Raw genomic sequence first — 12,065 nt, forward strand, 5'->3', positions numbered from 1 at the left:
GGCACCCATTAAGGAGTTACTCCTCATCCCACCTCTGCCCAGCCCCTGGCAACCACTAATTAGTCAGCTTTCTTTCTCTATAGACTTGCCTCTTCTAGACATTTCATATAAATGGAATCATAAAATGTGTGGCCTTTTGGTCTGACTTCTTTCACTAAGCATAATGTTTTCAAAGTTTATCCATGTTGTAGCATGAATCAGTACTCTTTTTATGGCTGGCTAATATTTCATCATATGGACATATTTTGTTTTATCTATTCATCAGTTGATGAACATTTGGGCTATTATGGATAATGCCACTATGAACGCTCATGTACAAGTTTTGTATAGACTATGTTTTCAATTCTCTTGGATATATACCTAGGAGTGGAACTTCAGGGTTAGATGGTAACTCTACCTTTAGCATTTTGAGGAGCTGCCAAACTTTTTCAAAGTGGCTGCACCATTTTACATTCCCACAGCAATTTTTCCACAACCTCATCAACATTTGTTATTTTCTGTCTTTTTTATTATAACCATCAATGGGTATAAAGTGGTATTTCTTTGTGCTTTTTTTTTAAGATTTTATTTTTAAGTAATCTCTACATCCAACGTGGGGCTCAAACTCACAATCCTGAGATCAAGAGTCGCAGGCTTTACCCGCTCCTCCGCACCCCCCCTCCCCCCGCCCCTGAACCCGCCAGGCATCCTCTCAGTGTGCCTTTGATTTGCATTTGCCCCATAGTTACTGTTAGGCATCTTTTCATTGACCACTTGTATATCTTCTTTGGAGAAGTGTCTATCCCAATCCTTAGTCTGTTTCTAAATTGGGTTATTGGTCTTTTTATTATTGTTCTGTAAGAAATCTTTATATATTCTAGATAAAATTTCCTTATCAGGGTTGTCTCATCAATTTTTTTATAGTATCCTGTGAAACAAAAAAGTAACTCATTTTGATGAAGTCTAATTTCTTCTTTTGCTGCTTGTGCTTTCAATGTCATATCTAAGAAAATGATTATGAAATACAAGGTCACAAAGATTTACTCCTATGTTATCTTCCAGGAGTTTTATTCTACTTCTTACACTTGGCCTCCCCTTACACTTGGCCTTGAGTAAATTTTTATATATGCTGTGAGGTATGGATCCAACTTCATTCTTTTGCATGTGGCTAGCTGGTTGTCCCAGAACCATTTGTCCAAAAACACTATTCTTTTCTCCATCTAATTGTCTTAGCACTTGTGTCAAAAATCAATTTACCATAAATATGAGGGGTTATTTCTGGATTGTCAGTTCATTCCACCGATCTGTATGTCTGTTCCATATGCCAGTACCATAATATCTTGATTATTGTTGCTTTATAGTAAGTTTTGAAATCAGGAAGTGTATTTCAATTTTATTCTTTTTTAAGATCGTTTTGGTGCATATATTTTTAAATTTACTTCATTTTTCTCCACATATCCTTTTTATAATCGATTTTGCAACAAAGTCCTAGTGATAATTCCATGTAAAACTGCCTGTTCCTCTTTGTGGAGGTGTCCTGCCCTTCTCTTCTCTGGGTTGATTAAAGTCAAGGCTCCTCTTGCTGAAACTGACTAAGGCAATGTTTCCAAACAAAGTCCATCTGTGAGGTTGGCAATTCTTCCTTCTCCCTCAAAGTTTCTCAGACCAGGGCTCATCTCTTTGCATTGTTTTTTAAAACTCTCCAGACTTTTTGAACAAGTGCTCTATCTCTGACGATTCCAGTTGAACCGCTCAAATTGAAACTGAGTAAATATCTTAATAATAGGCTTTTGGGATATATTTTTTAAAGCATGTGTATACTAAACATGCACACAGAGACAAGCATGAGTCATAATGATACAGGAGTGTACATTTATTTTTAACGTATGCAAATGATGCTGTGATAGATGCACATATATAGAGAGAGGGATTTATCTTACTCTTTTTCACCTAAGTTTCCACACACAACTTTAGGAATTGACAAAATATAAACTTGGTTTCACTCCCTCACCAGAGTAGAGTGTAAATTTGAATTTAAAAACAAACAGACCCTCCCTCACCAGGCATTAGGCTATCTCTGTTGACTATTTTTGTGTCTTGAGGAGTATGGTTCCCTGGTGCCACCATACTGGCCCTGCCACCAACCCTGAGACCAGGGCCAGCCATTGCCGGACACCATCGACGCGGTTGCCTCTGAGGAAGGGGGAGTAGTGAAAGGGAGGTAGAGACCCACCGCTTTTATAACAAAACTCGTGGAACTATTTGAGTCCTTTAATAATTTGTATTGATAAAGTTAAAAAAAAAGAGGAGGAGGAGGGGAGAGGAGCTTGGAAAATAAATCAGTAAACAACAACAATCCAGGAACAACTGAACTCTGAAAGAAAGGATGGTAACAGGGGGAAAGTGGGAGAGAATTTTTTGAAAGAAGTTTCTTAGGAAAATTCTTTCTTTTTTACATTTTATTTATTTGTTTATTTATTTATTTAGCACAAGCAGGGGGATGAGCAGAGGGAGAGGAGAGAGAGAATCTCAAGCAGACTCTGTGCTGAGCGCAGAGCCCGACGTGGGGCATCGATCTCACAGCCCTGAGATCATGACCTGAGCTGAAATCAAGAGTCGGACGCCCAACTGACTGAGCCACCCAGGTGCCCCTTCTTGGGAAAATTCTTAGGAATTAGTGCCTGAATGTGGAGGAGAAACACTGAGATGGCCGAAATCTCAGTTTATTGGGAGAACAGTGCGTACCTAGAGGAAAATAAACTATATTATTTTGCACATATTGTCCACCTCTTAAGATCAGTACATCATTATACACTCTGATGTTTTCTAATTATGTAATTGTAGAATTTAGCACCTGTTTGTACAGGACTGTCATCCTCATGAACAGCTTCATGTTCATATCATCATTTTTTAACAACACTATAAACTCTTTTTCTTTATATTACTTTTGAATGCTTTCTTGGTTCCACATAGCTAGGGATATTATAGATTCTCTACACACAATCTATGGTTAATTGATGATGTAAGGTAGAAAAGACAGGTTTTTAAATGTTGGAAGCTGGTAAGTAAAAGGAAATCCAAATCTATGAATCTAAAGTTACTTTATTTTTAAGTACTTTATATATGTTATTTTATATAGAAATAGAACAGCTAACACCTATGTAGTACTTTCTGTGGTCCAGATACTATTTTAAGTGCTTTATGTTTTAACTCATTCACCCCTCTCACTGACCCCATAAAATAGGTACCACTATTATGCCCATTTTGTAGAGGAAGGAACCAGTGCACCTGGAGATTAAGTACTTCATTCACAATTACATAGCTACTAAGTTGCAGAATCAGGTTCAAACCCAGTGGTCTTGCTCCAAGTCTACATTCACATATGTATGTCATACGTTCTTAGCAGTATGGTATGACACTGTGATGTGGTATAAATAGAGAATAGCACAGCATATCACAATGTACAGTATGATTCAGAGAGAGAATGTTCAACCAACCAGAGAACAGAGATCCTTGTGAATGGAAATGAGTGGAAAAGAATTTCCTAAGTAGAAACGATATGAACAGGTCATAGGTCAGTTTGCTATAGGTCAATATACCAAATGATTAATTTGCCAAATGACAAGTTTGCTGAAATTTACCAGAAAATTCATCACAGCTATGTTACCATACAAGCTATCCACATGGCCAGGGGCAGAAGGGACAGAGGTACCTAAATTGTGCGATTGGTAACCAAAATTGATACTTTGACAAGTCTAACAAATCTCTAGCTACAGGACTATAGCAAAGCTTTAAGGAAACTAGAATATAGGAAAAGTCCCCAGTAAGGCAATGAAGTAATGAGTCCGTGAATAAATCATTCATGGAATGGATTTTCAGTGAATTGACTTGTGGCAAATTCACTCATCGTCAATGAATTGACTTTTGCTACATGGGCCTGATTCAACACATAGAACTGAAATGTATAAACGTAGGTTAGGTCCTACAGTCTCCACCACAATGATCTTGAATCCTACTTACTACAACCCATGGTAAGGAATACACTTCACAGTGTAACTACATGAACACATACACACACACACACACACACACACACAGAGATAAAAGATTCACGTTGCCCTTACTCCAGGCAATGCACTCTGATATTTTCTATCCTATTTGATTTTTTTTGATAATGGTTACAACCCAATAACATGATTTCCTAATCATTTAATTGGTTTTGAACTGCAGTTTAGAAAATCTTGGAACAGAAAACCTGTTGTAACTTCCAATATATAGTACAAGATTAATAGTCCTACAGCACCAAACTAACATGCTTAATACTGTTTTGGAGAAAATAATGGATATAATTCCAACTCAGATCCTGGAGAAGCCGGTGGGAGCCCCAGGTAGCGTTCTCTTTTCTTCACGAAAGGCAGGGCACCCTGGAAAGGGTTCGCCCCCCAGAGAGGGGCCGGTGCCTTGGAAAGCACCCCGGTTCCAACTCCGTGCTCCAGGATATAATTCCCCACTGCAAGGGAATGTTCTATCTACTGTAAATCCTGTTTACAGACTGTTGGGAGATCTTGCAGCTCCAAATTGCTAGTATGGCAGCCCTGGCCTGATGGGTCACCGAAAGGCTAGTTAAAAGGCTGGGAGGAGGGAGATGCCTTGGTCACAGATGCCTTGCTAAAGGAGACCTTTCTTTTCCTCTACCAAACCTACTGGTTTAAACTTCTGCTGCCAGAACTGGATATCTGCTGCCCATAAGAACTGCTCTCTCCCTTGTTCCGCTAGTAAACCAAACACCATCTTAAGCTATTCACTTTCTCTTCTGGCCTGTCAGAAACCTAGAGGTTTCCTAAAGGGTATCATGCTGGCAATAAGAATGTACAGATGGGGTAGAAAAGATGCCTTTTCTTTTTCCCTTGTGATGGGTAGGAAAAGGCAGAATTGACCATAAGATACTTCTGAGTTTTCAAGCGCAGCAACAGTAATTTATCATCATTTTAAGAAAAACCAGACTTGGGTTGTTCTAACTGGGCTTTCAGGTCATCTGCCTAAAACCACTATTTAATGATATTGTTTCTAATTCAGTGACATAGAAATATTAGAGGGGAAAATGATAAAAACATACGCCATATGCTATTGTATAATGTCTCATCATTTGGCCATGCATTTAAACAAATTAGATGCTGATTATACTTCAAGTGTAAAATGCTGAGGGCCTCTTCTGCCCTTTTGAGTTCAATTAAAATTTTAATTACTTGGTAAAGAGAAGCACTTCAGGAAATAGAGGTAACATTTCACCCAAAGGCTTTTGTAAAATTAAGAGTTGAAGAACAATGATATTTTCATCTGCTATTGTTCACTGATGACCAGCTAATGTTTTGTTTGTTTGTTTTTATCCATCTCCATGTATCTATCCCCATTGGACTTGTGTCAGCCCTACTGGATGCTAATAGAAAAGATTAGAATCAAAGATGAAGAATAAATAAAATCTTATCTGTTTTCAAGTATTTGCAAATTTCTGGGACTCATCCTTTCTTACTGGAGCTTTCCATATTGAACTCAGCCCAAAACTCAATTTAGGGAGAACATGTGATTAGCATTCCTTCAGTTATGAGGCCTTTATAAAGCAAAGTGTTTTCTTGGCATCTTTGGTAGATATTTTTTCCTTCGTTATCCATGTGAGCATCTTTATTTTATTTTAAAGATTTTATTTATTTATGTGACAGAGAGAGACACAGCGAGAGAGGGAACACAAGCAGGGGGAGTGGGGGAGGGAGAAGCAGGCTTCCTGCCAAGCAGGGATCCCGATGTGGGACTCGATCCCAGGACCCTGGGATCATGACCTGAGCCGAAGGCAGACGCTTAACGACTGAGCCACCCAGGCTCCCCATGTGAGCATCTTTAGAAGAAGAAGATGAAGAGTTGAACTTTGAAAAGACTTACTAAGAAGGTAAACGTGAAGTACTCAATTTGCAAAACTGAAAAAATACAAAACTGAGAGTGTTACATCAGTATGTGAGTATCCTGAACACCTAGTGTGTGTGTTGGATCATTCTACTGAAATACCTAAGAATCTGTTATGGAATTCCAGGCCCATCTTGGAGAGCCTGATAACTCAAATGAGTTAGAACATAATGCTAATGAGCTGAAATGACGGTCATGGTCCTTGTTTGAGTTACTCAGTGTCATTAAAAGAAATTTTGTTACTTTTACCACCCACTAAACTTTTAACCCCAGTGACCTGCTAGGAAATTTTGTGCTACTGCTCAAGATAGGCCTGGTTGAGGACCATGAGTGATTACACAATCATTACACAGAAAACCTTCAAGTGCCTGGTACCTGATAGGCACTTGATAAACATTTGTTGACTGATTAGAGATGCCTGATTGTTACACAAAGAGTACATTTATTCTTCCTGGAAGCAGTGATGTATTACGGTTAGAAGACCAAATTTAGAGTTAGCATCCTATCGTGCCAATTTTCCAGCTAAGTGATTTGCAGCAGGATAAAAAAAAAAAAAAAAACTTCCTATGATTCCATTTCCAAGTCTGTAAAACAGGGAGAACTATTTCTGTCTCCAAAAAGACCTGTGGAAGAATTAAGTGGGCAACAGTACACAAAAACACCTGACAGACAGGGGCCCCGAGCAAATGTTGGTTGAATCGAATCCTACATTTTTCATTGTCATGAATGAGTTTATCCTTAATTTTAGGATTTCCACCAATAATTTTAATCTATTTATTTTGTTTTCTGGATTATGTAGTATTCCTCTTCTCTTAAAAATAATCAACTCATTTTTGGCAAAGTACAGAGATACAAGCAAAAATAATAGGAATATTAAATGTTACAATGTCAATATAAAGGATTAAGATTGACTTTTAGGTATTAGCAAACTCACCGTGTGTACCTTGGTAAAGGAGGCATTAATTCCCCTGGTTAAGGACAGCTGCGGCATTTCACAGAGAACTCAGCTGATGATGATTTTATGCCATCCTCTCCTCAATGATAGCCTCTTGGCAGTTACCTGAGCTGACCTTATTATTGTTGATTAGATTAAAGTGAAAAGTTATGACGGATGCTGGGATACTTCCCTTCAAATGAAATGAAAATAGAATCCAAGGAAAAGGCAAGAGATACACGTGAAGAAGCCAAAAATCACCTGAGTTAGAAGGGGCCACTCTGAACATATGCTCAGCTTCAAAGGAGACTGACAGGTCCAGTATGAGACAGGCCAGACTGTTTGGGAGCAACCCTTTCCCTCCTGCCAGACCCAATGATCAGTTACTGTCACATGAATAGGCAGAGCTGGGCCTGGGCCTGAAAGTGCAGTGAGGAACACTGGCCCTAGCCAACAAGCCTGCAAAGCAGTTGGAGAATAGAAAAATGCAAATGTCCTGGGTCTCCTCAATCCTCAATACACAACCTAAGTTCCAACATACTGCTTTAAGGAAAATCTGGCAATTTAAAAATCAGCTTAGAAATGTTCTTATATTTCAGAAGCTTTTGATCTCCACTGATATTTCTATATCATTTCCATCCCTGATCATTTTAATAATTGAAACATTTTAAAAACCTAACTCTTCAAATTAGTTCACTTCACTTTATCAATATCTTATTTCCAAAGAAGGAGATGAATTTTTAAAACGTAACTTTGAGACCCTCTGCAATATGAAAAGTGATTTAAAATAAGACAAAAAGTTTGTTTCCACGGTCTTACTCTGCCTAGTCCGGTGTTTTCTTGTCTTAAAATAAGTTGGCATTCCAATGTTTTCATATATACTAATAAGCTGGAACAGTAATGCCCGTTACACTGATCTCTTTAGCAATAAAGAAGAGAGTTCTGTGATTTTGCCACCATTCGGAGTGCTTCTCAAAGAAAACCCATTGTTAGTTCACCTTTGCCTCTCTCTCAGGTGGGGATATGACCTGATTTGCTTTGTAGTCTACAAACTGAGGAGAGTAAATTCTTCTGCTAACTTCTTCATCTTGTCATGTTCTCCTGCAGCTTGGTCCAGCAGATTCTCTGCCAAGAATCATCTGAAGCAACTGATGTATCTTGGAATTGCCAATAAAATGTGTGAAGGGGAGGGCTCTCCAGAGAGATGGCCTATGTTTTAGAGCTGTTGATTCAATGACGCTTTTTCATCTCAGAAATTATTTTTCTTTGTAATTTAATTAGAGATGGAAGTCAGTGATAGGTGTTCTCCAAGGAAGTGCAGAGAAGCACTAAACTAAGTCCAAAACTGAAGATTGTTTCCCCCATCTCATGAGTTGTATTTCGTTTTTAGGGTTTTTTTTAAGTTAGCAAAAAACACTTTATTTAGTTACTTAGTATGCTGAAAAACATGCTGTCCACAGCATACACTGAATATATGGCAAGGATTGGCCTTCAGCATTGTAATTTCAGACTGAAGAGCAAAGGCTTTGTAACCAACCAAGTTTCATCACTAGGGTTTGGGGAAAATAAGTCAGTAAAGTTTTATGTTTCCAAAAGGGAACCTGGCATTCTAGCACTTAATGTCTATTAAATAATGACTATTCCTCTACCCAAAATGTAAACTTCATGATGTATGTAAATTAGTGGACTTGTTATAGAAACACTTTTATTTTCAAAAGTTAGGCAAGGTATAGGACTCTAACTAAAACTTAGCCAAAACAAAATCACTGATAATAAGGTATACTTTTTTGAAAGATTTATTATTTCATATTCGTATGTATTATTTTAATTTATTATTGAAAAAAGATCCATGTCTGTTTTAAGATGGACAAACAACATAGAAGTAAAAGTGAAAGTTCTTTCCTCCAACTCACAAGAGTTGCTATAAACCATCTTATATGTATTTGAAATATATAAAAATTTGTCATATGACATTAACATTATATATAATATACATAATAATATAAGTACAGGCTTTACAAAAATAGAATTTTATTCTATTCTGCTACTTGCTTTTGCACTTCACTACATTTTAGACATCTTTCTTTGTCAATACAATAAATAGGTACAACAAGTTATTTCACTCTTCTCCATGAGTGAATATTCACTTAAGATAGCATAATTTTTTTATTATGTTATGTTAATCACCATACATTATATCATTAGTTTTTGATGTAGTGTTCCATGATTCATTGTTTGGGTATAACACCCAGTGCTCCATTCAATACATGCCCTCTTTAATACCCATCACCAGGCTAACCCATCCCCCCCACCCCCCTCCCCTCTAGAACCCTCAGTTTGTTTCTCAGAGTCCATAGTCTCTCAGGGTTCATCTCCCCCTCCAATTCCCTCCCTTCATTTTTCCCTTCCTACTATCTTCTTCTTTTTTTTTAACATACAATATATTATTTGTTTCAGAGGTACAGGTCTGTGATTCAACAGTCTCTCACCACAGCACATACCCTCCCCAATGTCTATCACCCAGCCACCTCATCCCTCCTACCCCCCACCCCTCCAGGCACCTTCAGTTTGTTTCCTGAGATTAAGAATTCCTCATATCAGTGAGGTCATATGATACATGTCTTTCTCTGATTGACTTATTTCGCTCAGCATAACACCCTCCAGTTCCATCCATGTCGTTGCAAATGGCAAGATTTCATTCCTTTTGATGGCTGCATAATATTCTATTGTGTGTGTGTGTGTGTGTGTGTGTGTGTGTGTGTATATATATATATATATTAGGTAGCATAATTTTTAAAAATCTAACCATTACTAATTGGCATCTGGTGCACTGTTACTCTGTCATGAATATAAACACCGCTCTAAAGGACATTCTCCATTTTCCGTAGAATAGAAATGGTTCTCTGCAGCATAGAAAACTGTGCTACTTCAAAGCAGAGTTGTATTGAAAATTTTGGAAAGTATTTCCCATTGCCCTCTATGCTTCTGCACTGGATGCCTCCTATGCCCACCTCGCATCTCAACCACCTTTGATTTCCATTACTGCTGCAGCTTTGTGCAGCTGTCTGCAGCGCACCAGCACCTCATTCCGGCCCGACCTCATCATCTCTCATTTCTCCCCAGGGTCTCTCAAGGCTGTGTGACGGATGCCTGGGGACATTGATCAGCTTTTGCACATGTGCATACCTTGAAATGTGAAAGGCCCACAACACTTCTTGGTGCAACTCTTACCCAATGACGACAGGAGCTGGTGGGTAAATGCTTCCTTCCCCTCCCCCATTCTTCAGGTGGGCAACTGTGGGGCATGATCCACAGAGCTCCTCAAAAGGTCCCTGAGGGAGCCAGTCCAGACTGCCTACAATGGTGGTGACCAGCTAGAAAAGGCTCCCTTGGACTGGCTTTACCCTTCCCTTTTCACTCCCTGACTCCTGTGCCCCTGTCTCAGTCTCTGCTTTTGGGGGGACTTCAGTTAACATAGATACAGATTAAATCCTATCATTGGTGACTGTTTTTTCTTATCCTCAGTCACATCAGGCACTGCCTGCCTTTTTAATTCTTGTCATTGTTATAGGGAAAAGAAATAGAATCAAGAATCTATCTTGATAATAAAGAAGGGGCTAGCAATAAATAAAGTTGAAATTATGTAAAGTGCATAGCACTTAGCTGGTTCTCCACAAATATTAACAGTTCCCTGTACTGAAATAATATATGACTAAAACCAACTGAGCAGAATTATTATCAATTAATTAACCGTAATAGGAATTGGAAGAATGCATTTAAAACTCAGTTGGCCTAAATATATAAATCACCTCCAAAGACTTTTATTTATTTATTTATTTACTTACTTACTTACTTACTTACTTACTGGTGGGCAGCAAAGCAAAGTTTATTGAGCGATAGCAAAGTGATAGTACAAAGCTCCCAAGGAGAGAGGGGACCCCCAAAGGGGTTGCCCCCCAATGACTTAATTTTAAGTCACTGTTTTAATTTGCAAGTCTGAATAATAGTAAGTTACATATAAAAAACACTTTACAACACCAGCAAGTAAACCATAATCAGGAATCTGTCATTTCTTCTAACATTAAAACCCTAAGGAAAAATACTTCATTGCCCCTTTTTTCCCCAGATGAAGGTAGTACTTTCTGATTTTTACACAGTAATTGATACAACAGAGACAATAACAAGCATATAACATGAGCAGAAGTCTTTTCCTACTGTCTTACAGCCCTTGACATATTAAGACGGCACTAGCAAATGATGGGTCCATAATTTGAATTGGGGCCTTTGTCCATATGTGTCAGTCTCTGATAAAATGTTAGACTTTCATAAAACGTTAGCGCTGAAATAGATGTTAAATACATCTTGTTCAGGATCCTTTGAAAATGAAAATCCAGGGAAGGGAAATGACTGAATGATTCACCCAATATGACACAGACAGAGGGAGCGACAATCTGGAACTCCTGACTCTGGGTTTGGTGTTTTTCTTACTAAATTATGCTCTCCTTTCTTCAGAAACTATCATTTGGCTTTTCCAAAACATCCTCAGTCCTTGTGTCTGATAAGAGCCCATTTACTATTGAAATATAGTAAGATAAGAAATGTTATTCATAATATCACCATAGAGACATCACAAAGGACTAGAGGTTTCCCCTGCTACACAAAAACAAAGTAACAACCATTAATTTATATGGAGAAGTTTTTGAGCATTCCCTGATGCAAATAATAATAATAATAATAACCTCTCAGGCTTTTCTGATAGCTGATGACACGTCTTTCTAACAGATGCCAGAATAAATCGAGATAAGGCACAGAAGCTCACAGACACAGTTCAAAGCTGTGGCGGCTTGATGCTGAGATGCTGAGCATAGTGTCTGAGTTCATATTTCTTTTGGTTAGTGAACATAGGTACTGATGTAGGTCTTCCGCAAAAGCAAAGAGCTGTAAGGAGAACTTTTGAAAAGCGGGAGATACCTGTATTTTTAGAGCCGTTATAGCTCTGTAATGGCGACCTCTTGAAAGAGCTTTCTAATGGCTCCAAAATTACAATTGTAAATACAGAATACTGGGATCCTGGGATCCTGGCACACATCACCGTTCAAAGGTGACATAAGATACGAGGTCAAGATAAGAATCTAAAATAAAAAACAAAATAAGACAAAACTGACAGTTGCTAGGGAAAAATCAAGATCAATGAATA

This window comes from Neomonachus schauinslandi, chromosome 7 (genome assembly GCF_002201575.2).
Source record: "Neomonachus schauinslandi chromosome 7, ASM220157v2, whole genome shotgun sequence".
Taxonomy (NCBI): Eukaryota; Metazoa; Chordata; class Mammalia; order Carnivora; family Phocidae; genus Neomonachus; species Neomonachus schauinslandi.